This window comes from Bombina bombina, chromosome 7 (assembly GCF_027579735.1).
Source record: "Bombina bombina isolate aBomBom1 chromosome 7, aBomBom1.pri, whole genome shotgun sequence".
NCBI lineage: Eukaryota > Metazoa > Chordata > Amphibia > Anura > Bombinatoridae > Bombina > Bombina bombina.
The window spans coordinates 562,123,016-562,147,662 of record NC_069505.1 but is presented as its reverse complement, the minus strand read 5'-3'; the positions used below and the strand labels follow the sequence as shown (position 1 = coordinate 562,147,662).

At 38.9% G+C, this 24,647-nt stretch overlaps 1 long non-coding RNA gene across 1 annotated transcript in view; it reads right to left on the bottom strand.

Moving 5' to 3' along the window:
* Positions 1-22,607, bottom strand: part of LOC128667057 (uncharacterized) — a 157,740-nt gene extending 135,133 nt beyond the window's left edge. The window contains exon 1 of the long non-coding RNA XR_008403287.1: positions 21,188-22,607. This is a non-coding gene — a long non-coding RNA (uncharacterized LOC128667057). The remainder of the gene's footprint in view (positions 1-21,187) is intronic.
* Between the last annotated feature and the right edge of the window lie 2,040 nt (positions 22,608-24,647).

The window sequence follows — 24,647 nt, the reverse complement described above, 5'->3', positions numbered from 1 at the left end:
AAGGCCTATTTATATTCAGGTCATCTTCTCAGACCTGCAATTTCTTTGGCTGATGTTGCGGCTGCATCAACCTTCTGGTTGGAGAATTTAGCGCAACAGGAATTGGATTCTGACTTATCTAGCATTATTCGCCTATTGCAATATGCTAATCATTTTTTTTTGTGATGCAATTTTTGATATTATCAAAATTGATGTTAGATCCATGTCTTTAGCTATTTTAGCTAGAAGAGCTTTGTGGCTTAAATCTTGGAATGCTGATATGACATCTAAATCTAGATTACTATCTCTTTCTTTCCAAGGTAATAATTTATTTGGTTCTCAGTTGGATTCTATTATTTCAACTGTCACTGGGGGAAGGGAGTTTTTCTGCCTCAGGATTAAAAACCTAAGGGTAAATCTAAGGCTTCTAACCATTTTTCATTCCTTTCCTCAGAATAAGGAACAAAAACTCAATCTTCCCCCCAAGGAGTCTGCTTCCAATTGGAAGCCTTCCTCAAATTGGAATAAATCCAAGCCATTTAGGAAACCAAAGTCAGCCCCTAAGTCCGCATGAAGGTGCAGCCCTCATTCCAGCTCAGCTGGTAGGGGGCAGATTAAGGTTTTTCAAAGATATTTGGATAAAATCTATCCAAAATCAATGGATTCAGAGCATTGTCTCTCAAGGGTATCGAATAGGATTCAGAGTAAGACCTCCTGTGAGAAGATTTTTTCTCTCACGTATCCCAGTAAATCCAGTAAAAGCTCAGGCTTTCCTGAAGTGTGTTTCAGACCTGGAGTCTTCAGGGGTAATAATGCCAGTTCCTCCTCAGGAACAAGGTTTGGGGTTTTATTCAAATCTATTCATTGTACCAAAGAAGGAAAATTTATTCAGACCAGTTCTGGATCTGAAAAATTTTGAATCGTTATGTTAGAGTACCAACTTTCAAGATGGTGACTATAAGGACTATTCTGCCTTTTGTTCAGCAAGGACATTATATGTCCACAATAGACTTGCAGGATGCATACCTTCATATTCCGATTCATCCAGAACATTATCAGTTTCTGAGATTCTCTTTTCTAAACAAGCATTCCCAATTTGATGCTCTTTCATTTGGCCTAGCAACAGCTCCAAGAATCTTTTCAATGGTTCTGGGTGCCCTACTCTCTGTAATCAGAGAACAGGGTATTGCGGTGTTTCCTTATTTGGACAATATCTTGGTACTAGCTCAGTCTTTGCGTACTGCAGAATCTCACATGAATCAACTAGTGTTGTTTCTTTGGAAACATGGTTGGAGGATCAATTTACCAAAAGTTTCTTGATTCCTCAGACAAGGGTCACCTTTTTAGGCTTCCAGAAAGATTCAGTGTTCATGACTCTGTCTCTAACAGACAAGAGATGTTTAAAATTGGTTGCAGCATGCCGGCACCTTCAGTCTCAGTCATTCCCTTCAGTGGCTATGTGCATGGAAGTTTTAGGTCTCATGACTGCAGCATCGGACGCAATCCCCTTTGCTCGTTTTCACATGAGACCTCTACAGCTTTGTATGCTGAATCAATGTATGGCACACTCTGACATAGTGGATAGATCACCATCTTTAGTTCAAGGGGCTTCTTTTGTTCGGCCAACCTGGACTGTGATCACAACAGATGCGAGTCTTTCAGGTTGGGGAGCTGTTTGGGGATCTCTGACAGCACACGGGGTTTGGAAATCTCAAGAGGCAAGATTACCAATAAATATTTTAGGACTCCTTGCAATTCTCAGAGCTCTTCAGTTTTGGCCTCTGCTAAAGAGAGAACCGTTCATTTGTTTTCAGACAGACAATATCACAACAGTGGCATATGTCAACTCACAGTCCCCAAGCTATGAAAAGTATCTTGGATACTTGTTTGGGCAGAATCCAGCTCTTGTCTAATCTCTGCGGTGCTTATCTCAGGTGTAGACAATTGGGAGGCAGATTATCTCAGCCGCCAGACTTTACATCCAGAGGAGTGGTCTCAGATGTGTTTTCTTAGATTGTTCAGTTGTGGGGTCTTCCAGAGATAGATCTCTTGGCCTCTCATCTAAACAAGAAACTTCCCAGATACCTGTCCAGGTCCAGGGATGTTCAGGCGGAAGCAGGGGATGCACTGACACTTCCTTGGTGTTATCATCCTGCTTACATTTCCCGCCTCTAGTTCTGCTTCCAAGAGTGATCTCCAAAATCATCATGGAGCAATAATTTGTGTTGCTGGTGGCTCCAGCATGGCCACACAGGTTTTGGTATGCAGATCTGGTTTGGATGTCCAGTTGCCGCTTTGGACACTTCCGTTCAGCCAGACCTACTATCTCAAGGTCCGTTTTTCCATCAGGATCTCAAATCATTAAATTTGAAGGTATGGAAATTGAACGCTTAGTACTAAGTCATAGAGGTTTCTCTGACTCAGTGATTAATACTATGTTACAAGCTCGTAAATCTGTTTCTAGAAAGATTTATTATAGAGTTTGGAAGACTTACATTTCATGGTGTTCTTCTCATAAATTCTCCTGGCATTCTTTTAGAATTCCTAGAATTTTACAGTTTCTTCAGGGCGGTTTGGATAAGGGTTTGTCTGCAAGTTCCTTGAAAGGACAAATCTCCGCTCTTTCTGTTTTATTTCACAGAAAGATTGCTATACTTCCTGATATACACTGTTTTGTACAGGCTTTAGTTCTTATTAAGCCTGTTATTTAATCAATTTCTCCTCCTTGGAGTCTTAATTTGGTTCTGACGGCTTTACAGGTTCTTCCATTTGAACCTATGCATTTTTTGGACAATAAACTACTTTCTTGGAAAGTGTTGTTCCTTTTGGCCATCTCTTCTGCTAGAAGAGTTTCTGAGTTATCTGCTTTTTCTTGTGAGTCTCCTTTTCTGATTTTTTTTCATCAGTATAAGGCAGTTCTGTGGACTTCTTTTTAATTTTTACCTAAGGTTGTGAATTCTAACAACATTAGTAGAGAAATTGTTGTCCCTTCCTTGTGTCCTAATCCTAAGAATTCTTTGGAAAGTTCCTTACATTCTTTGGATGTGGTAAGAGCTTTGAAATATTATGTGGAAGCTACTAAAGATTTCAGGTAGACTTCCAGTCTATTTGTTTTATTTTCTGGTCCTAGGAAAGGTCAGAAGGCTTCTGCTATTTCCTTTTCTTCTTGGTTGAAACTTTTGATTCATCAAGTTTATTTTGAGTCAGGTCAGGCCCCGCCTCAGAGAATTACAGCTCATTCTACTAGATCAGTCTCCACTTCGTGGGCTTTTAAGAATGAAGCTTCAGTTGATCAGATTTGCAAAGCGGCAACTTGGTCCTCTTTGCATCCATTCACTAAATTCCACCGTTTTGATGTATTTGCTTCTTCGGAAGCAGTTTTTGGTAGAAAAGTTCTTCAGGCAGCTGTTTCAGTTTGATTCTTCTGCTTTTGATTTAAGTTTTTTTCTTTCAAATGAAATAAACTTATATTTTTGGGTTGTGGATTAATTTTTTTCAGAAGATTATGAGTGTTTTTAATTTATTCCCTCCCTCTCTAGTGACTCTTGAGTGGAGATCCACATCTTGGGTATTGATATCCCATATGTAACTAGCTCATGGACTCTTGCCAATTACATGAAAGAAAACAATTTATTCCATGAGGCCCACCCTTTTTATGGTGGTTATGATTTTTTGTATAAAGCACAATTATTTCCAAATTTCCTTTGTTGATGCTTTCTACTCCTTTCTTTATCACCCCACTGCTTGGCTATTCATTAAACTGAATTGTGGGTGTGGTGAGGGGTGTATTTATAGGCATTTTGAGGTTTGGGAAACTTTGCCCCGCCTGGTAGGATTGTATATCCCATATGTCACTAGCTCATGGACTCTTGCCAATATGAAAGAAATGAATTTATCAGGTAAGTTCTTACATAAATTATGTTTTTTCTAGAATGACCCTATCTGATAGTATTGATTGGAAGACCTTAAGCATAAAAATTACAGTTATATCTTGCCCGAAAATACACCCATGTGTTTATGTTCCTATCTCGCCCAAAGCTGAATGATTAATATAATATATGTAGGCACCCAGTTTGTTACATAGCTCCTTATTTTGTAGTATTTTCCAAAGTTGTGCGGTCTATAAAGAAAACATCTCCTAACACATTGATTTTTAGATTAATTCCCCTTCCCTTCTTATCCCTTCCTACCCTTTCCTTTACGCTTTCTAGGTAACATCCCTACCTGACTATCTATATAGCTAATTCTCTGTCCACCTGTCCATATCTGTATCCTATCAAGCATACAAATCTCTTGAGACATCAATAATCATGACAACAAAGCTCAAAATAGGCACCCCCTGACTATAGCAAGCCAAAATGTGAAGGGCTTTCTTTCAGCTGAGAAACGATTGATAGCCTACTACGATTTTTATAAAAAAGATATTTATGTCGTTATGATGCAAGAAACCCATTTTAAAAGACGTAATGAGCCCGCACTAGCTACAAGGTATTATGACCAACATTACTTAGTTCAGGCCCAAGTAGAAAAAATGGAGTTTGTATATCCTTTAAACGCAATACCCCGTTTGAACTCCTACAAAAATACACAGATAAAGAGGGTATAATCTTGATTTTAGTCGGACTTTGCTAGGTTACATTAGCAAACATATATGCCCCAAATAGGCCTACGCCCTTTTTCTTTAGATCTTTAAATAACACACTGTTAGATATCGCCAAAGTCACAATTATACTGGGAGGTGATTTTAACTTTCCCATGAACCCAACTCTAGATACTTCCTCAGGGAAGTCGTACCTTTGTAATAACTTGCTGAAAAACAACTGTGCAATTTTACAATCCATCTCTCTGTTTGACACTTGGAGAATAGTTCACACAACCCAAAAAGATTACACCTTTTTTTCCCACCCACAACATTCATACTCCCGGCTGGACTATATTTTGTGTAGCCAATCATTTCTGACTAATCTTATTCACTCCAAAATATCACATACCTCCTGGTCTATCCATAGTATGGTTCTTACCACCTTTAATTGGTCCTCCAAAACACGAAATACATTAAATTGGAGGACACATCCGGTGCAAACAATTGGGAGGCATATAAATGCTACATTTGCGGGGTTAAACACAACGCTAAACAACGGAAACTTAGGTTGGTTCAATTTACATCCTTAACAAATATTTTAAAAACGGAGGAAACTATTTATAAATCAGATCCGACCTCTTCCCAGAAACTAGCTAATCTAACTACAGCGAGAGACAACCTCAATAAATTTTTAATACAAAACACGCACATGAGAGCCCTTATTACCAAAACAAAATTATTTGTAGAGAGCAATAAGGCAGGTTTTGTTGGCCAGATCCCTTAAGAAGCAGAGGTATACTACATTTATTAGATCCCTAACACATGCCTCAGGTAGGTCTGTCAGCAAGAATGAAGATATTGTGGATACCTTTGTTTCCTATTATTCTAAACTTTATAACCTTAACCCTAGTATAGAACATGATAAAATCAGTAATATTAAGAAGTCCTTAGCCACACTAGACACTCCAGCTATTACAGATGAAGATAGACCATTACTAGACTCGCCCATAATTTTCCAATAAATCAAAAACACAATATAAGCACTTCCAAATGGCAAATCCCCTGGACTGGACGGTTTAACTGCAAAATTTTATCAACTTCTTAAGTCCCAATTGTGTTCACCTTTATATACACTCTTTACCTCTATAGATCAGGGTAACATTTTTTCCCAACCTCTACTAGAAGCCTTAATTACAGTTATCCCGAAGCCAGATAGGCCAAGTGACCAAGTGGGAAATTACAGACCAATTTCACTCATAAACATTGACATAAACATTTACGCTAAAATACTTGCAAATCTAATGAATATAGTCTTACCAAAAATTATACACCCGGACCAGGTGGGATTTGTCAGAGGAAGAAAAGCAAAGGATAATACAATTAGAGTTTTACATTCTTTGCAAACCGAACATGAAAGTAAGACCCCTCTCACCCTCTTATCCACAGACGCAGAGAAGGCCTTCAACAGAGTTGAATGGCACTTTATGTGGGGGGCCCTGTCGAAGTTTTGCTTTTCAAACACATTTCTCTCTAGAATTCAGATGCTATAGCAAGACCCAAGAGCTAGAGTCAGAGTTTATGGCAATATTTCACAATCTTTCCCCATATCGAACGGTACGCACCAGGGTTGCCCGCTGTCACCGCTATTATTTGCCATCACTGTTAAAATATTGGCTATTCAGATTAGAAACAATCCTGATATTCTCGGTATGCAGTACAAGAATATTACTCAAAAAGGCCTCTTGTTTGCGGATGATGTGATATTCACCCTTCTATCCCCATCTACTACCCGGCCTGTTTTGGAGGATTACAAACAGGTCTCCAACTTTTCTATTAATATGGGGAAATCGGGGATAATGTTAATAAATACACCACTGCAGGATGTAGAATTTATTACTCATAACACTGAATTTACTGTCACAGATAGGATTAAATATCTAGGCCTGATAATCCCCAAAAATGCTCAAGACCTATTTCAGGATAATTTTATCTCTCTCCAACATAATGTAATGAGTCTCCTAGAGACCTGGCATAAACAGGGTCACTTGTCTTGGCTAGGAAGAATAAACACTACTAAAATGATCATAGTACCAAAATACCGAACGCAACATAAAATATTAAACTTGTTTATACGGTCCTATAAAAAACCCAAAGTGGCTCAATGCACTCTATACTTAAGTAAAGAAGATAGAGGACTTAACATACACAACCCCATGAATTACTACAGGGCAGTACACTTAACTAGAAAAGTTTCTTGGAACCATGCAAGCCCCTCGACTTTATGGGTCCAAATTGAGAGCTCTCTGTTAAACATAAAACATATGAGAGAAATTGCATGGTTACCTAAAACCAATAGGCCACTAGCATCGTATCGGGACAGATATGTTAAAGCCACCCTTGATGTCTGGGATTATGTAGTTACACTTGTAAAAGGAATGTCCACTCAGATATACCCCCTAACCCCGTTGCTAAATAACCATCTTTTTCTAAAACATAGCTCCTTCACTCATACTAGTGTAATGGAGAATCTCCAAAATCTTCCTATTTATCTAATATTGGACTCTAAAGGGGTCAAACATAGGGTACTATTAAGTGATGAATTGGGCTCTCCATTTCACAACTTGTACTCGTATCTGCAAATTAGACACACAATAAACAGTATATAAGCAAGACATTTTGAGACCATTAACAACTATGTATTAATCCTACCATTAAAAGGGCTCATCTCTCTTTAATATATAAAATGCTCAGAGGATCTTTTCCTGTAAAATGCCCTGCATACTTGCTGAAATAGAAATGGAACTAATGGGTAACTTCAGTGACGCTGATTAAAAACAATGTTTCAAATCAACTCATTCTGCCTCCATTTCATCAATTATGTCCGAACTGAATTATAAAATACTTGCCAGTTGGTATTTAACGTCTCACCGTCTCCGAAATATCTATCTGGCTGCCTCTTCGAGAGATGGTATGGAGACATAGGTACTATGACCCATATCTGGTGGGCCTGCCCTAACATTACTGTTTTTTGGTCACAAATAAAGCAGAGTATGAATCAAATTTTAAGTACGAGTATAACTCTCAACCCTCATATTATCCTCCTTAACCACATCCCATCCGTTAACTGTGTATATCATAAAAAATTATTTCAGATAATGTTAGCCTCTGCAAAAAGACTAATCCCAAGATTATGGAAGACTCAACAAATCCACACTTTCGCCCAATGGATCAAGTAGACCACATTCTTACCCTAGCAAAAATGCACTATTGCTACATAGGTAAACGTGACTTTTATAACGGACATTCTATTCCTGTCGGAACAAAGTTCATATAACGATGTATAATACAACTACAAATATTTGCTAAGATAGTGGACTAGTGGTTTTATTCTTCAACTATTTTATTGTGTCTTTTACTTCTATAAGTCAACAAAATAAACTAATTTAAACTAGTAACCCCTAAACCTAACCCCCCCTAACTTTATATTAAAATTACAATTTCCCTCTCAAATTAAATGAAAACTTACCTATCAAATAAAAAAAAACTAAGTTTAAATTAACAATTAAACTAATATAACTATTAAACTAAAATTAATCTAACTACCAATTAAAGAAAACTAAAATACACATTAAAATAATTATAACATTACTCTAGCATCTACAGGGAGTGCAGAATTATTAGGCAAATGAGTATTTTGACCACATCATCCTCTTTATGCATGTTGTCTTACTCCAAGCTGTATAGGCTCGAAAGCCTACTACCAATTAAGCATATTAGGTGATGTGCATCTCTGTAATGAGAAGGGGTGTGGTCTAATGACATCAACACCCTATATCAGGTGTGCATAATTATTAGGCAACTTCCTTTCCTTTGGCAAAATGGGTCAAAAGAAGGACTTGACAGGCTCAGAAAAGTCAAAAATAGTGAGATATCTTGCAGAGGGATGCAGCACTCTTAAAATTGCAAAGCTTCTGAAGCGTGATCATCGAACAATCAAGCGTTTCATTCAAAATAGTCAACAGGGTCGCAAGAAGCGTGTGGAAAAACCAAGGCGCAAAATAACTGCCCATGAACTGAGAAAAGTCAAGCGTGCAGCTGCCAAGATGCCACTTGCCACCAGTTTGGCCATATTTCAGAGCTGCAACATCACTGGAGTGCCCAAAAGCACAAGGTGTGCAATACTCAGAGACATGGCCAAGGTAAGAAAGGCTGAAAGACGACCACCACTGAACAAGACACACAAGCTGAAACGTCAAGACTGGGCCAAGAAATATCTCAAGACTGATTTTTCTAAGGTTTTATGGACTGATGAAATGAGAGTGAGTCTTGATGGGCCAGATGGATGGGCCCGTGGCTGGATTGGTAAAGGGCAGAGAGCTCCAGTCCGACTCAGACGCCAGCAAGGTGGAGGTAGAGTACTGGTTTGGGCTGGTATCATCAAAGATGAGCTTGTGGGGCCTTTTCGGGTTGAGGATGGAGTCAAGCTCAACTCCCAGTCCTACTGCCAGTTTCTGGAAGACACCTTCTTCAAGCAGTGGTACAAGAAGAAGTCTGCATCCTTCAAGAAAAACATGATTTTCATGCAGGACAATGCTCCATCACACGCGTCCAAGTACTCCACAGCGTGGCTGGCAAGAAAGGGTATAAAAGAAGAAAATCTAATGACATGGCCTCCTTGTTCACCTGATCTGAACCCCATTGAGAACCTGTGGTCCATCATCAAATGTGAGATTTACAAGGAGGGAAAACAGTACACCTCTCTGAACAGTGTCTGGGAGGCTGTGGTTGCTGCTGCACGCAATGTTGATGGTGAACAGATCAAAACACTGACAGAATCCATGGATTGCAGGCTTTTGAGTGTCCTTGCAAAGAAAGGTGGCTATATTGGTCACTGATTTGTTTTTGTTTTGTTTTTGAATGTCAGAAATGTATATTTGTGAATGTTGAGATGTTATATTGGTTTCACTGGTAAAAATAAATAATTGAAATGGGTATATATTTGTTTTTTGTTAAGTTGCCTAATAATTATGCACAGTAATAGTCACCTGCACACACAGATATCCCCCTAAAATAGCTAAAACTAAAAACAAACTAAAAACTACTTCCAAAAATATTCAGCTTTGATATTAATGAGTTTTTTGGGTTCATTGAGAACATGGTTGTTGTTCAATAATAAAATTAATCCTCAAAAATACAGCTTGCCTAATAATTCTGCACTCCCTGTAATTACAACAAAAATACTAAATTAAGAAAAATAACAAATGAAATTATCCAAAATAAAATAGAATTACACCTAATCTAATAGCCCTATCAAAATAAAAAAGCCCACCCAAAATAAAAAAAAAACCCTAGCCTACAATAAACTACCAATAGCCCTTAAAAGGGCCTTTTGTAGGGCATTGCCCTAAATTTAACAGCTCTTTTACCTGGCAAAATAATGCAAAGACCCCCCCAACAGTAAATCCCACCACCTAACCAACCCCCCAAAATAAAAAACCTATCTAAAAAAACCTAAGCTAGCCATTGCCCTGAAAAGGGCATTTAGCTGTTTTGCATGCCCTTAAAATGGGATTTAGCTCTATTAAGTCTGCCCAAACCGTAAACTAAAAAAATAAAAACACCCAAAAAACCCTTAAAAAACCTAACACTAACCCCCGACGATCCACTTAGAGTTTTTGAAGTCCCGCTTGAAGGATCTTTATCCAGGCGGCGAGAAATCTTCATCCAGGCGGCCTCTTCTATCTTCATGCAGGTGGCAAAGTCCTCATCCTGGCGGCGAGAAGTCTTCATCCAGGCGGCCTCTTCTATCTTCATCCAGGCAGCGCGGAGCTGGTCCATCCTGAAGACATCTGGCACAGAGCATCCTTTTCATACGGTCGCTGCCGTATACTGAATCTTCAATGCAAGCTACGCGATTCAAAATGGTGTCCCTTGCATTGCTATTGGCTGAAAGATTTGAATCAGCCAATAGGAATTAGAGCTGCTAAAATCCTATTGGCTGTTCTAATCAGCCAATAGGATTTGAGCAGCTCTCATTCTATTGGCTGTTCCAATCAGTCAATAGGATTTGAGCAGCAATCATTCTATTGGCTGTTCCAATCAGCCAATAGGATTTGAGCAGCTATCATTCTATTGGCTGATTGGAACAGGAGAATAGGGGTTAATAACCTTAGTATAGTGGCGGCAATATCGGGAGCAGCAGATTAGGGGTTAATAACATTATGTAGGTGGCGGCAATGTTGGCGGCGATGTTGGCGGCAATGGGGCTGCATTACGGAGCTTTTCATTCCATGATTGCAGGTGTCTATAGGGAAATGGTGCACGAGCACGTCAAAATAGCGCTTGTTTTTGGTGCAGTATGGAGCTCAATGCAACCATCTCGCCTGCACAAGCCGGCTTTTTGAAAACTTGTAATGGCTGCGCTATAGGGGGTGAAATAACACCGCTTTTGTTGCTGTTAAAAAAAAACCTATAGAGCTCATAACTCGTAATCTAGGTGAATGTTATTTATATAAAACACACAAACTAACACCCTCTAGCTGTAAAAAAAACTGTCAAATGCATTCATATAAGAGGCGGCCTTCAAGGGCTTAGATATTGCATATGAGCCTACTTAACAAAGAATCACAAGGAAATAATACACAAAGTGTACAAAGTTGCGCAAAAATACCAGTAAGTATATACACTATAAAGGTAGGCAATACATAATATTCCTATGTGGAGAGATTAGAACTGATTAAAAATGATGATTAAAAAAGGCAGTGGTAGACAAATACTCAAATAAAAGAAAAGTTCTGGTAAGGAAGTGCAATTCAAATTAAAGACATGGCGGCCTATCTATCAAGCTCCGAAAGACCGCTGCTCCATAACCTGTCCGCCTGCTCTGAGCAGGCGGACAGACATTGCCGTAAATCAACCCGATCGAGTATGATCGGGTTGATTGACACCCCCCTGCTGGCGGCCCAGTGGCCGCGAGTCTGCAGGGGGCGGCGTTGCACCAGCAGCTCTTGTGAGCTGCTGGTGCAATGCTGAATACAGCAAGCGTATTGCTCGCCATATTCAGTGAGGTCTGGCGGACCGCACTGTGGGATCAGGTCCGCCAGACTTTGATAAATTGGGGCCATGGTGCAGCCCCAATGTGATTTAACAGTTAAAGTGATACTAAACCCAAATGTTTTTCTTTCATGATTCAGATAGAGCAGCAATTTTAAGCAACTTTCTAATTCACTCCTATTATCAAATTTTCTTAGTTCTCTTGGTACCTTTATTTGAAAAAGCAGGAATGAAAGCTTTGGAGCCGGCCCATTTTAGGTTCAGAACCTGGGTTGCGCTTGTTGATTGGATGGCTAAATGTAGCCACCAATCATCAAGCCCTATTCAGGGTACTGAACCAAATATAGACCGGCTACAAAGCCTTACAGTACCCTGCATAGGGCTTGCTAATTGGTGGGTACATTTAGCCACTAGTGATGTCGTGAACCTAAAATTTTGGGTTCGCGAACGGCGAACTTCCAGAACTGTTCGCGAACGGGCGAACCGGGCGAACCGCCATAGACTTCAATAGGCAGGCGAATTTTAAAACCCACAGGGATTCTTTCTGGCCACAATTGTGATGGAAAAGATGTTTCAAGGGGACTAACACCTGGACTGTGGCATGCCGGAGGGGGATCCATGGCAAAACTCCCATGGAAAATTACATAGTTGATGCAGAGTCTGGTTTTAATCCATAAAGGGCATAAATCACCTAACATTCCTAAATTGTTTGGAATAACGTGCTTTAAAACATCAGGTATGATGTTGTATCGATCAGGTAGTGTAAGGGTTACACCCGCTTCACAGTGACAGACCAAACTCCCCATTTAACGCACCGCAAACAACCGCAAACAGTCCATTTTCACAACCGCAAACAGTCCATTTGCACAAGGTTGGATACCAAGCTAGCCATGTCCCGTTCCTTGTCCTCACTGATGTCATTGAAGGTCTCTTCCTCCACCCAGCCACGTACAACACCAAGGGTCCCCGAAAGGTGACAACAAGCCCCCTGAGACGCCTGCTGTGTTTGGTTTTCCACCTAATCAAAGCCACCTTCCTCCTCTGACTCCTCTTCTTCAGACTCCTCTCTCTGCATTGCCTCTCTCTGCATTATTATAAGGTGTGTTAAGTAGTACTATTCCTATCAGTTTAATCCCTGTTATGTCCCCTATCAGGGGACGTGTATATGGCATGGATTTTAGGAACCGGGAGATGGAAAAAGATGCTTGGTCGGTCCTCCTACTTCAAAATTGGGGCACTGCGCATGCAATCTAATGTGCCACCAGATAGGAGTGGTGTGTTAAGTAGTACTATTCTTATCAGTTTAATCCCTGTTACGTCCCCTATCAGGGGACGTGTATATGGCATCGATTTTAGGAACCGGGAGATGGAAAAAGATGCTTGGTCGGTCCTCCTACTTCAATTTTGGGGCACTGCGCGTGCAATCTAATGTGCCACCAGATAGGAGTGGTGTGTTAAGTAGTACTATTCTTATCAGTTTGATCCCTGTTACGTCCCCTATCAGTGTTGTTTTTTTAAATGTACACTACTGTTACACCAGATATGAGTTGCACTGTTGTGACACTGTGTCCTGGCAGGCAGGCACTGAAACGCACACGTGTGAAGGAAACTGACTGCTATTATTTCCCAGTCAAAAAAGTGTTGTTTTTTTTAAATGTACACTACTGTTACAACAGATATGAGTGGTGGCACAGGTGTGACACTGTGCCCTGTCAGGCAGGCACTGAAACGCACACGTGTGAAGGAAACTGACTGCTATTATTTCACAGTCAAAAAAGTGTTGTTTTTTTTAAATGTACACTACTGTTACACCAGATATGAGTTGCACTGGTGTGACACTGTGCCCTGGCAGGCACTGAAACGCACACGTGTGAAGGAAACTGACTGCTATTATTTAACACAGTCAAAAAAGTGTTGTTTTTTTTAAAATGTACACTACTGTTACACCAGATATGAGTTGCACTGGTGTGACACTGTGCCCTGGCAGGCACTGAAACGCACACGTGTGAAGGAAACTGACTGCTATTATTTAACACAGTCAAAAAAGTGTTGTTTTTTTTAAAATGTACACTACTGTTACACCAGATATGAGTTGCACTGGGGTGACACTGTGCCCTGGCAGGCAGGCAGGCAGGCACTGAAACGCACACGTGTGAAGGAAACTGACTGCTATTATTTAACACAGTCAAAAAAGTGTTGTTTTTTTTTAAATGTACACTACTGTTACACCAGATATGAGTGGTGGCACTGGGCAAGTGGGCACAGTATACGCTGTGAGCCTGACACACACACTGGCAGGCAGGCAGGCAACTGCAATTAGATTACACAGGAAAAAAAAAAGCAGACTGATGTTCTAGTCCTAAAAAGGGCTTTTTGGGGTGCTGTCCTTACAGCAGAGATCAGATGAGTCCTTCAGGACTGTAGCGGACACTGAATACACTAGCCTAGCTATCGATTTCCCTATTAAATCAGCAGCAGCTACACTGTCCCTCCTCTCACTAAGAATGCAGCTTCCGAATGAATCTAAAATGGATGCTGTCCAGGAGGTAGGAGGGTCTGGGAGGGAGGTTCTGCTGCTGATTGGCTAGAATGTGTCTGCTGACTGTGAGGTACAGGGTCAAAGTTTGACTCAATGATGATGAATAGGGGGCGGATCGAAAATTGCATATGTTCGCCCGCCGCGGCGAACGCGAACATGCTATGTTCGCCGGGAACTATTCGCCGGCGAACTATTCGCAACATCACTATTAGCCACCAATCAGCAAGCGCAACCCAGGTTCAGAACCTAAAATGGGCCGGCTCCTAAGCTTTCATTACTGTTTTTTAAATAAAGTTACCAAGAGAATGAAGAAAAAAATGATAATAGGAGTAAACTAGAAAGTTGCTTAAAATTGCTGCTCTATCTGGATCATGAAAGGAAAAAATTGGGGTTTAGTGTCCCTTAAAGGCACACCAAAATCCGTGATTCAGATCAATTAATTAGTAAATCAAGGCACTAATGAAATAAAGTCACCCAAGGGAGCCTGAAGAAGCAGATTCAGAGGTTTGTAATCTCAGCAGGGCAGCTTCTCTTATGAAGGAATCCTGAATCCTTGGAATTAGAAATAAAAGAGAAGAAATAGAGCGCATCTCTTACTCAAATAAAATATATAATTTAATGGGTTAAAAAAAGCCCCTATAAGGCAGACACTGACAAGGTTTTAGTTAAAATGCAGCTCATCAGCAAATTGAAAGACAGTTCAAGGAATACCGTCTGTAGTCTTAACAGAAGCAACTCCACAATAGTCCTCAATATGGTAAACCCTAGTGTTCAGGGCGTTTACAGCTAAGGAAACCCTGTGGTCCGTAATCGCTGATCAGCTCAAAAAAGTAAGAAGTAATTCAAACACCCCCGAATGCCGTGACGGCAAGTACAGAAGCCAGGAAGGGTCAGAAAGCTCCTAAGAAAGCTCCTCCGAGACTGAGTGAAACACGTTGAGGTATTCTGACCCTTCCCGGCTTCTGTACTTGAACTGTCTTTCAATTTGTTGATGTGCTGCATTTTAACTACAATCTTGTGAGTGTCTGCCTTATAGGGGCTTTTTAACCCATTAAATTATATATTTTATTTGAGTTGGAGGTGCGCTCTTCTTCTTCTCTTTTATTTAAACAAAGAATACCAGGAGAACAAAGCTAATTTGATGGTAAAATTAAATTAGAAAGTTGTTTAAAATGACATGCCCTATCTGAATCATGAAAGTTGCACTTAGATGTCCGGGGAATTTTTATCAACAAATTAGTAAATTAATAGGACAAATAAATACAAAGCTGAATCCCTGTAATTAATGTAATTCATTATTAACCAAAGAAACATTTGACTAATCACATATCAGGGTTTTTTTCTTTTAGTTTAAAGTGATTGTAAAGTTTTGCGAACAAATCAACACTATCTATTATTATTTTTTAAGAAATAATAAAAAATAACTAATGACACTAATGATGTCACATTCATTTATATGTGTCCGACATTTATATCTGTGCCCTTGTACATTTTTAAAATGTGATCTCATAAGTTTAAAGTGATTGTAAAGTTTTGCAATCAAATCAACACTATAATTATTCTTAAAAAGAGAACCACTTTTATTCATAATAATACTTAAAGACGTTATATTCTTAAAATAATTACTGTTTAGTGATCGGAAACATCGTGCCCTTCCTCCACCCGCATCTCATACTCAATTTTTTTTTATGGCAAATCTGCGCTTAGCTAATTATTGCGTCCCCCACGAGCTGGACACCAAAGGGGGCACGCAACAATTGGCTTAAGCAGGATTTGTCGAAGAAAAAAATTGAATATGAGATGCGGGTGGAGGAATGGCACGATGTTTCCGATCACTAAACGGTAAATATTTTAAAATATTTTTTTTAAAAAGCGTCTTTAATTATTATTATGAATGAAAGTGGCCCTCTTTTTAAGAATAATTATAGATAGTGTTGATTCGATCGAAAAACTTTACAATCACTTTAAACTTATAAGAGCAAAGTTACAAGGACACAAATATAAATGTCAAACACATAAATTAATGTTACATCACAAGTGTCATTAGTTATTTTTTTATTATAAAGTATTTGGTTAGAATTTTTTTAATTGTTTTTTTTTAATTTTATCAATCACATTGTTAGTTTCATAAAACAGGGTTGTTGCTTGTCATGTTCCGGTGTATAATCGCTCAGGAGACAGACCCTCGGGGCAGTGGTAGGGAAACATAGAAACATAGAATTTGGCGGTAGATAAGAACCAAAAAGGCCCATCAAGTCTACTCATATTACATGTTACTTTTTCCTTAGGATAGCCTTACGTATGTCTCAGGCATTTTTAAATTCCTTTACAGTCATTTTGTTTGGAGACACCGACCCTTGACCCGGGGAAGAGTATCCTGGACATGGATAGTTGATATTCTGTAATTCATAGTTATTATTATTATTATTGGTTATTTGTAGAACAGATTATGCAACGCTATAAACAAATGCGGAGTACAACAAAACAATTATAGGGATCAAATGAGTAGAGAGCCCTGCCAAGAGTTGCACTGTTGTTGTCAGCTCTTAAGAAGGTGATCTACAAACAGCTGGACTTATAGGCTTACATGCTAAGGGGGTTCAGGGGATAGCAATGGAGGAGAGGAACTGGTATAAAGAAAGGTTAGCATAGGTTGTATGCATCCCTGAACAGTAGAGTCTTTAGGGAGCGCTTGAAGCTTTCAAAACTAGAGGAGAGTCTTGTGGAATGAGGCAGAGAGTTCCACAAGATGGGAGTCAGTCTGGAGAAGTCCTGTAAACGGGAGTGTGATGAGGTAACAAGAGAGGAGGAGAGTAGGAGGTCATGAGCAGAGCGAAGGGGACGGGAGGGAGAGTATCTGGAGACAAGGTCTGAGATATAGGGGGGAGCAGTGCAGTTGAGGGCTTTGTATGTCAGAGTGAGAATTATGTGTTTGATCCTAGAGGCAAGAGGAAGCCAGTCAAGGGATTGGAAGAGAGGTGCAGCAGATGAAGAGTGACGTGTAAGGAAGATGAGCCTGGCAGAGCCATTAATTATGGATTGTAAAGGAGCTAGGCGGCAGGTGGGGAGAACAGAGAAGACAGAGTTGCAGTAATCGAGGCGGGAAAGGATGAGAGAGTGGATTAAAGTCTTAGTTGTGTCTTGTGTAAGGAAGTGTCTAATTTTAGAGATGTTTTTAAGGTTGAAGCGGCAGGCTTTAGTCAAGGACTGAATGTGAGGAGTGAAAGAAAGATGATGACTTGGATGATGACTTCATCGGATGGAAGATTTCTTCAGCGCCCCTTGGATGATGACTTCTTCCGCTCCGGATCTCCTCTTCGGTTCCATCGGTGGCTCGGCTGAGTGAAGACGACTCAAGGTAGGATGATCTTCAGGGGGGTAGTGTTAGGTTTATTTAAGGGGGGTTTGGGTTAGATTAGGGGTATGTGGGTGGTGGGTTTTAATGTTGGGGGGGTTGTATTTTTCTTTTACAGGCAAAAGAGCTGAATTCTTTGGGGCATGCCCCGCAAAAGGCCCTTTTAAGGGCTGGTAAGGTAAAAGAGCTTTGAACTTTTTAATTTAGAATAGGGTAGGGATTTTTTTTTATTTTGGGGGGGTTTGTATTTTATTAGGGGGCTTAGATTAGGTGTAAGTAGCTTAAAATTGTTGTAATATTTTTTAAATGTTTGTAACTTATTTTTTTATTTTTTGTAACTTAACTTTTTTTATTTTTTGTAATTTAGTTAGTTTATTTAATTGTATTTAATTGTAGTTATTTGTAGGTAATTTATTTAATTAATTTAATGATAGTGTAGTGTTAGGTTTAATTGTAACTTAGGTTAGGATTTATTTTACAGGTAATTTGGTATTTCTTTTAGCTAGGTAGTTATTAAATAGTTAATAACTATTTAATAACTATTCTAATTAGCTAAAATAAATACCAAGTTACCTGTAAAATAAATATAATTATTATTTATATTGTAGCTATCTTAGGGTTTATTTTACAGGTAAGTATTTAGTTTTAAATAGAAATAATTTATTAAAGTATAGTGTAGTGTTAGGTGTAATTGTAACTTAGGTTAGTTTTTATTTTACAGGTTAATTTCTCTTTATTGTAATAGGTAGCTATTAAATAGTTAATAACTATTTAATAGCTATTGTACCTAGTTAAAATAAATTAAAAGTTGCCTGTAAAATAAAAATAAATCCTAAGATAGCTACAATATAATTATTATTTATATTGTAGCTATATTAGGGTTTATTTTAAAGGTAAGTATTTAGTTTTAAATAGGATTAATTTAGTTAATAAGAGAAATATTATTTAGATTTATTTAATTAATATTTAAGATAGGGGGGTGTTAGGGTTAGTGTTAGACTTAGGTTTAGGGGTTAATAATTTTATTACAGTGGTGGCGGTGTAGGGGGGGGCAGGATAGGGGTTAATAAATTTATTATAGGTGGCGACGGTGTAGGGGGGCAGATTAGGGGTTAATAAGTTTAATATAGGTTGCGGCGGGGTCCGGGAGCGGTGGTTTAGGGGTTAATACATTTATTTAGTTGCGGCGAGGTCCGGGATCAGCAGGATAGGGGTTAATAACTTTATTATAGAGGGCGGCGGTATAGGGGGGGCAGGATAGGGGTTACTAGGTATAATGTAGGTGGCGGCGGGGTCCGGGAGCGGCGGTTTAGGGGTTAATACATTTATAAGAGTTGCGGCGGGTTCTAGGAGCGGCGGTTTAGGGGTTAGTAACTTTATTTAGTTGCGGGGGGCTCCGGGGGCGCCGGTATAGGGGGTAGAACAGTGTAGTTAGTGTGGGTGCTTAGTAACAGGCTAGCAATAAAGCTGTGAAAAAGCCGAAGAGCAGCGAGATCGGATGAGTGATAACTATCACAGTCCGCTGCTCATCGCCCCGTACTTGGTGCGCAGCTTTTTGACAGCTTTATTGATAACTTAGGAGAAATTTTGCAGGTCAGCGGCGGCGATGGTAGGCGAGCTTAGGCGGGCGTATTGAACCGGTGAAGGCAGGAAAAGTAGACACGTTGATAACTAGGCCCCTATAAGTATAATGTTCTATAATAAACAACATGCACAATAATCTTTTTAATTTTTTTTGCACTATTGCTGCTCACTGTATTTTTTATTTTTTTTTAAACAATATTTTTATTGAGGAAGAAGAGAATGAAAGCACTACAGTGTTGCTGCATAAACAGCCAATATAATACAAATAATAAAAATACAAATGGTTATCAGAGTTACAGTAGTGTAAGACGTTCAAATCATGGTAGTGCACATATAATAGGATATTGCTAAATCAGCCTCAATTTTTCTTAACTTTAACAAATAAGTTTAACCATCCATAAAGCTAAGGAACAAGTACAAGATATAATATGCAGTGTAGGATGTAATGAATTCTGTGTTATATAGTAGGATAAGATATGAACTCCCCTAGTAATATATGTGTTCCATAGGGTAGCCTTCAAACTAACGAGTGGGGGCACTTACAGGCTTTGCTCAGTTCTCTGTGGTCATAAGGGAGGCCCCTGAAAAATGATTTAGTGATGGGAGCTTAGATGGTAGGTGTTGGTGATCAGACCTGCTGATCCGGGTAGAAAGGATGGATCCCAGGCTGTGGTATTGTGTAAAAGAGAGTGAGTGCTAGGGGAGTAGTGAAAGTTGCGGTATGGGCAAGAGAAACCGCATATTTAGTTCTCCTATTGCTAGGGGACTCATTACGTGGGGGGGGGGGAGGGTATAGATTAGTCGTGGTGAATTGTAGGGATAAGAAAAAGCATGGACCAATCTTGCAGCTAGGGTAGAGTAAGACTTACTTGAGATTGAACTTATCAGTGTGACATACGCTTGGAGGGGAAGAAATATAGAGCTAGTTTAACAGGGCTGAAAACTTTGGTGTTTATCTCCACGACAGCCAATGCTTAGTTTCTATTTTGAAACAAGAGATACTGGTGGCTTAAATAAGATAATTATATGCGTAGGCAAACATGGGCTATGGAAGTTAGCATAGGACCATTCTGAAATAAAACACACTGAACTATAAAAGATTATCATAAGCAGGTTGGGGAAGGGGCACCGTAGAAGTGCAAACAATCTTAAAACAGGCCAGGCCGTTACATTAGTCTCTGTAGCAATAAGGTACCTTGTCTTATAGTAATGATAATAAGAGCACTTGTATATAAGTCTATGTTTCAAGCAGGTTACTGTCCACCTTTATGCAAATTTAACTCCCTCCACCCTGGCACGGGCCCCATACCCCAAATTAAAAAAAAGTTATGTACCCACAACATTGAGTTAGATGAAGAAATTGGCGTGCCATACACAGTACCTCATTACCTTAATAAGCTAAACCCCAGGACTTAAACCAGAAGATGAGACTATGGTTCCCAGAATTGGCAGTTAGCGAAGAATAATTAAACTGTAATGACACTAAACCTATTCTGTCTTGACTTCCTTAAGTATAAACTAGAATAATATCATCTCTCTGAAGTTAGACAAAATAATCATAGGAATAGATATCTAGTGATACTAGAACAAATATTTTTAGAATCATCTGTGTCCATTGTTGGTGTGGGCCTGGTAAAGCATCAATAATGTATAGTTAACAAGTATATATAGAAAAGTGGCAGACGGGTAATTATAGAATATTATCAGACAGAATCACATGCTGGACTGGAAAGATTTCCTCTTTTTTTTTTTTTTTTAAGCATCCAGTCAATACTATCATATAGGTAGGGGTAAATCTGTAAGGGATCACAGCACAGAATGATTCTGCTATAGCTCACAATAAATAGAATATTGCATGAACAGTATGCAGGTTAACAAACATGAAAACAGTACTATTTTTATAGTAAAATACTAACAAATTTATCTTATAATACTAATGCAGGATGACCACAAAAATATACTGTCTCCCTGTCATGGTGTGATGAACTAGTAGAAGTCTTTTATCCCACCCCAGATTGCAAGGCTAGGTATAGATTTATAGCCTAGATGAGTGATCCCTGCTTTTCAAACATGTATACAAAACAAAGGAACATACCAAACTCGTAAATAAGCAGGAACTTTCCTCCTAGTTGTGTCTCACATAAGTTGTGGTAGATAGTGTGTCTGCAGAGGGCCACTCGATATAAGTGGGACTGGGAAGCTTAGAGAAGACCAAAATAACATAGTGAGCTATGCCAAACGGGCAGATATGCTATGTAGAGAGTATAACCATGCCTTGACTCCCCTCTGCTGGTAGGAAATGGTAATTGCGTCTTCCAAGAAAGAATATTAATTTAAGTCTAGGTTCTGCGATACGGAAGAGCTCTATGGAGCCTAAAAAGGTAGATTATCTACTGATCTATAACAAGCAACCACAACCACTTGAAAACAGTAAAACTATGCAAGACAGCTAAAACTATATAACTGTATAGGATATAGAGCATGTATGTAAATTAAAGATGCACATCGTTTTAAACATTAAGTCCACAGTACTGTTATGAACTTAAAACATCATATCGCCAGGTCCTCATTCAAAAATCCAAATAGTAAGGGGGTATAATAGGAAGTCTCAGATTTTGAGAAATTTTGGGTACATAGAAAAGGCACCGTCTCACCCTATCCCCTCTCTCCACATTTTAAGTCCTGTGCATGCAAATGGCCACAAACTAACATCCTTCAGAAGGCTGGATCCAGAGCGGGGAACAAGCAGGAATGAATATGCGACTGCAATGAGCGTCCACTGCCTATATCCCTGTACTGACTTGATGGTCTGTGGAGAAAGAGCGATTGACGATTTAGAGGTCTGTAGCTCTATTTGCTCATTTAGCTTAAAGCAAATTAGAGCTGCGTAGAGTCCATATATGGGGCAGCCGGAGATTGAGCGTGTATGGGGAGGCACAGTGTGTCAGTCCATGCTTCATGTTCAGGCAGAATCGTTGCAAATGCTCTCCCCAAATGATTATTATTTACACAAATATCTTCTGTCTGTATTGTCGCTGAAGGTTCCTCGCTCTCTCTGGTGAACTCCAGCATACAGCCTGCTATGTTAGTAGTGTCTGTATTCGCTGCAGAGACCGTACCATCCGCCATTACCCACGTTACATCGACTTTCTTTGCAGGCTTGGTGTTGTTTGTAGGTTTTAGCCTGCTAAGGTTGAGCTGCGCCTCTTCTGCAAAATTGTCAATCAGTTCCAGAACCTGCACATAAAAATCCTCCATATTTAGTTATGTAGTATAAGATTCCACATGTATCAGGCCGCCTCTGCAAGGCAGACAGTCACTGCCATCCCGTGGTCATTGCAAGCATCTGAGGGCCCAAATAGATGTCGTTGTGAATGTTTAAATTCTCATCAGATGGGTCTCTACCCTAGTTGCTCGTCTCAGAAGCAGATATGAATTAGAAACTTTACTGAAATTTATAATTTATGCCCCAAAATCTGATGGTTCATCAGGAGCTCATGAGTTGTGCGTCTTGTCTTTTCTGTGGCTGGCTCCGCCCCCCCCCCCTCGCTCACTGTATTTTTTACATAGGCGCGTTGCGCTCTTTATACAAAATATTCACAATCATTCTTTTTTTTCACAAGTGTGTTGTACGTTATGTACAAAATATTCATAGATTTTATTGTTCCATTTTGCATTAAAGCAATTCTTTTTGTATTGTATATTTTCCCCCTATATTTTATGCTCAAAAGATTCACAAATATTAATGCTCTACACTGCACAAATGCAAGAGCATATAATATGTTCTAGTTATTATTATATGCACAGAACTATTGTAAGTAGTGATGTTCATATAAATGTTATTTGTATCACTTTATGCACTAGATGTATTTAAATATGCTGTACTTCTGCATGGAAGACAGATAGATATTATAGTACTATACTGCACTCTACGCATACATTTATATCTTATTTTTTGGTTGTTATCACTGGGTTACATTTTAATGGAATTTGTTAAAACCCTGTTTGATCTGTGGGGTATTGTTAGTTGTTGGGTAATGAGGGGTGTCTTCTCTATTTTTTCTCTCTCTTTTCCCCCTCTTTCCTCCCCTCCCTCTTGTTCCTTTGTAATTAGTTAAATGGATAAATTGTTAACATGAAATGTGGGAGGTATTCATTCCCCAATAAAAAGGAAAGCAGTCACAAATCAGCTAAATAAAAAGGATTTTGATATAGCGTGCCTACAACAGACCCATCTGTCAGATATAGAACATAGTAAGATCAAAGCTAAATGGCTGGGAGAGTCCTTTTTTTTCGTCTTATATAAAATCGTCTAGAGGAGTAATGATTTTATTTCATACAAGACTTAATTATAAAATCTTGAAGGTTTCAAAGGATAAAGAAAGAAGATATTTAATTATTAGGCTTCTTATTCAAAACAATGAATATTTGTTACTCAACATTTACGGTCCAAATAGCCCTAATGAGAAATTTTGGAATACGTTGATAAAAAGCATGCTTAAATTCCCCAAAGCTAAGGTGTTAATGATAGGTGATTATAATATCACTCCCAACTCATATTTAGATAGACGGAAAATGAGGAGTGACATCAAAACTAAATATAAAACATTTCAGCTTAACTTTGAAAAAAAGATTTTTAAGTCATTGCGTGAGTCAATGAATATTGATTGACATATGGAGGCTCTTAAACCCTGATAGCCTTGAGTATACGTGCTGCTCGAAGTCCCATGATACCTTATCAAGGTTTGATTTATTCCTTATTTCTGAATCATTAATTCCTAAGGTTCTGAGATGTGACATTCTAGATTTTACTTTGTCAGATCATGCTCCGGTGATTTTATCACTGGTAGTCAATAAGAAGTTTACATTTAATTTGGGGGGGTTTTCCAACATATTTACGAGACTCAGTGAAATTTAGAACTTTTTTAAACAATGCCTGGAAAGAATTCTCACTGTTTAATAATCACTGTAGAGAAAACTTGCAATTATTTTGGGAAACTGCCAAGGTTTATTTAAAGGCATAAAGAAATACTTACATGGCTAAATTAAAGAAGGAGAGAACAAGAAAGGATAAAGATTTATCAGACAAAGTAAAAAAAGGGAGATACCTTATATCAGAAAAACCCCAGTAAGACTAATACAGATAATTATTTTTTGAACAGAAAGAAGAGAAAGTTATTTCTTTTGGGCGAAGCACAGGAATCCTTATATAAAGGCACTGCCAGGTTTTACAGGTATGGCAATAAATTAGGTAAGCTTATGGCCACGATGTTTAAGAGACAAACTAAGAGAAAGCCAGTAGCAGCTCTGAGAATAAAAAATATTCCCTATACGGAACAAGATCAAATTGCACGTTTATTTCATAGCTTTTATACTGACCTATATACTTACCAGTCTCCGGAACTGGAAAATATTAAAACATTTCTAGATAAGGTAAAAATTCCTAAGATCTCAGATCTAGATGGTGAAGCTTTAAATCTGCCAATAAGCGAGGAGGTTCAAAAAAATAATTAAGTCTATGGCCAGAGGAAAAACGCCAGGTCCAAACAATCTAC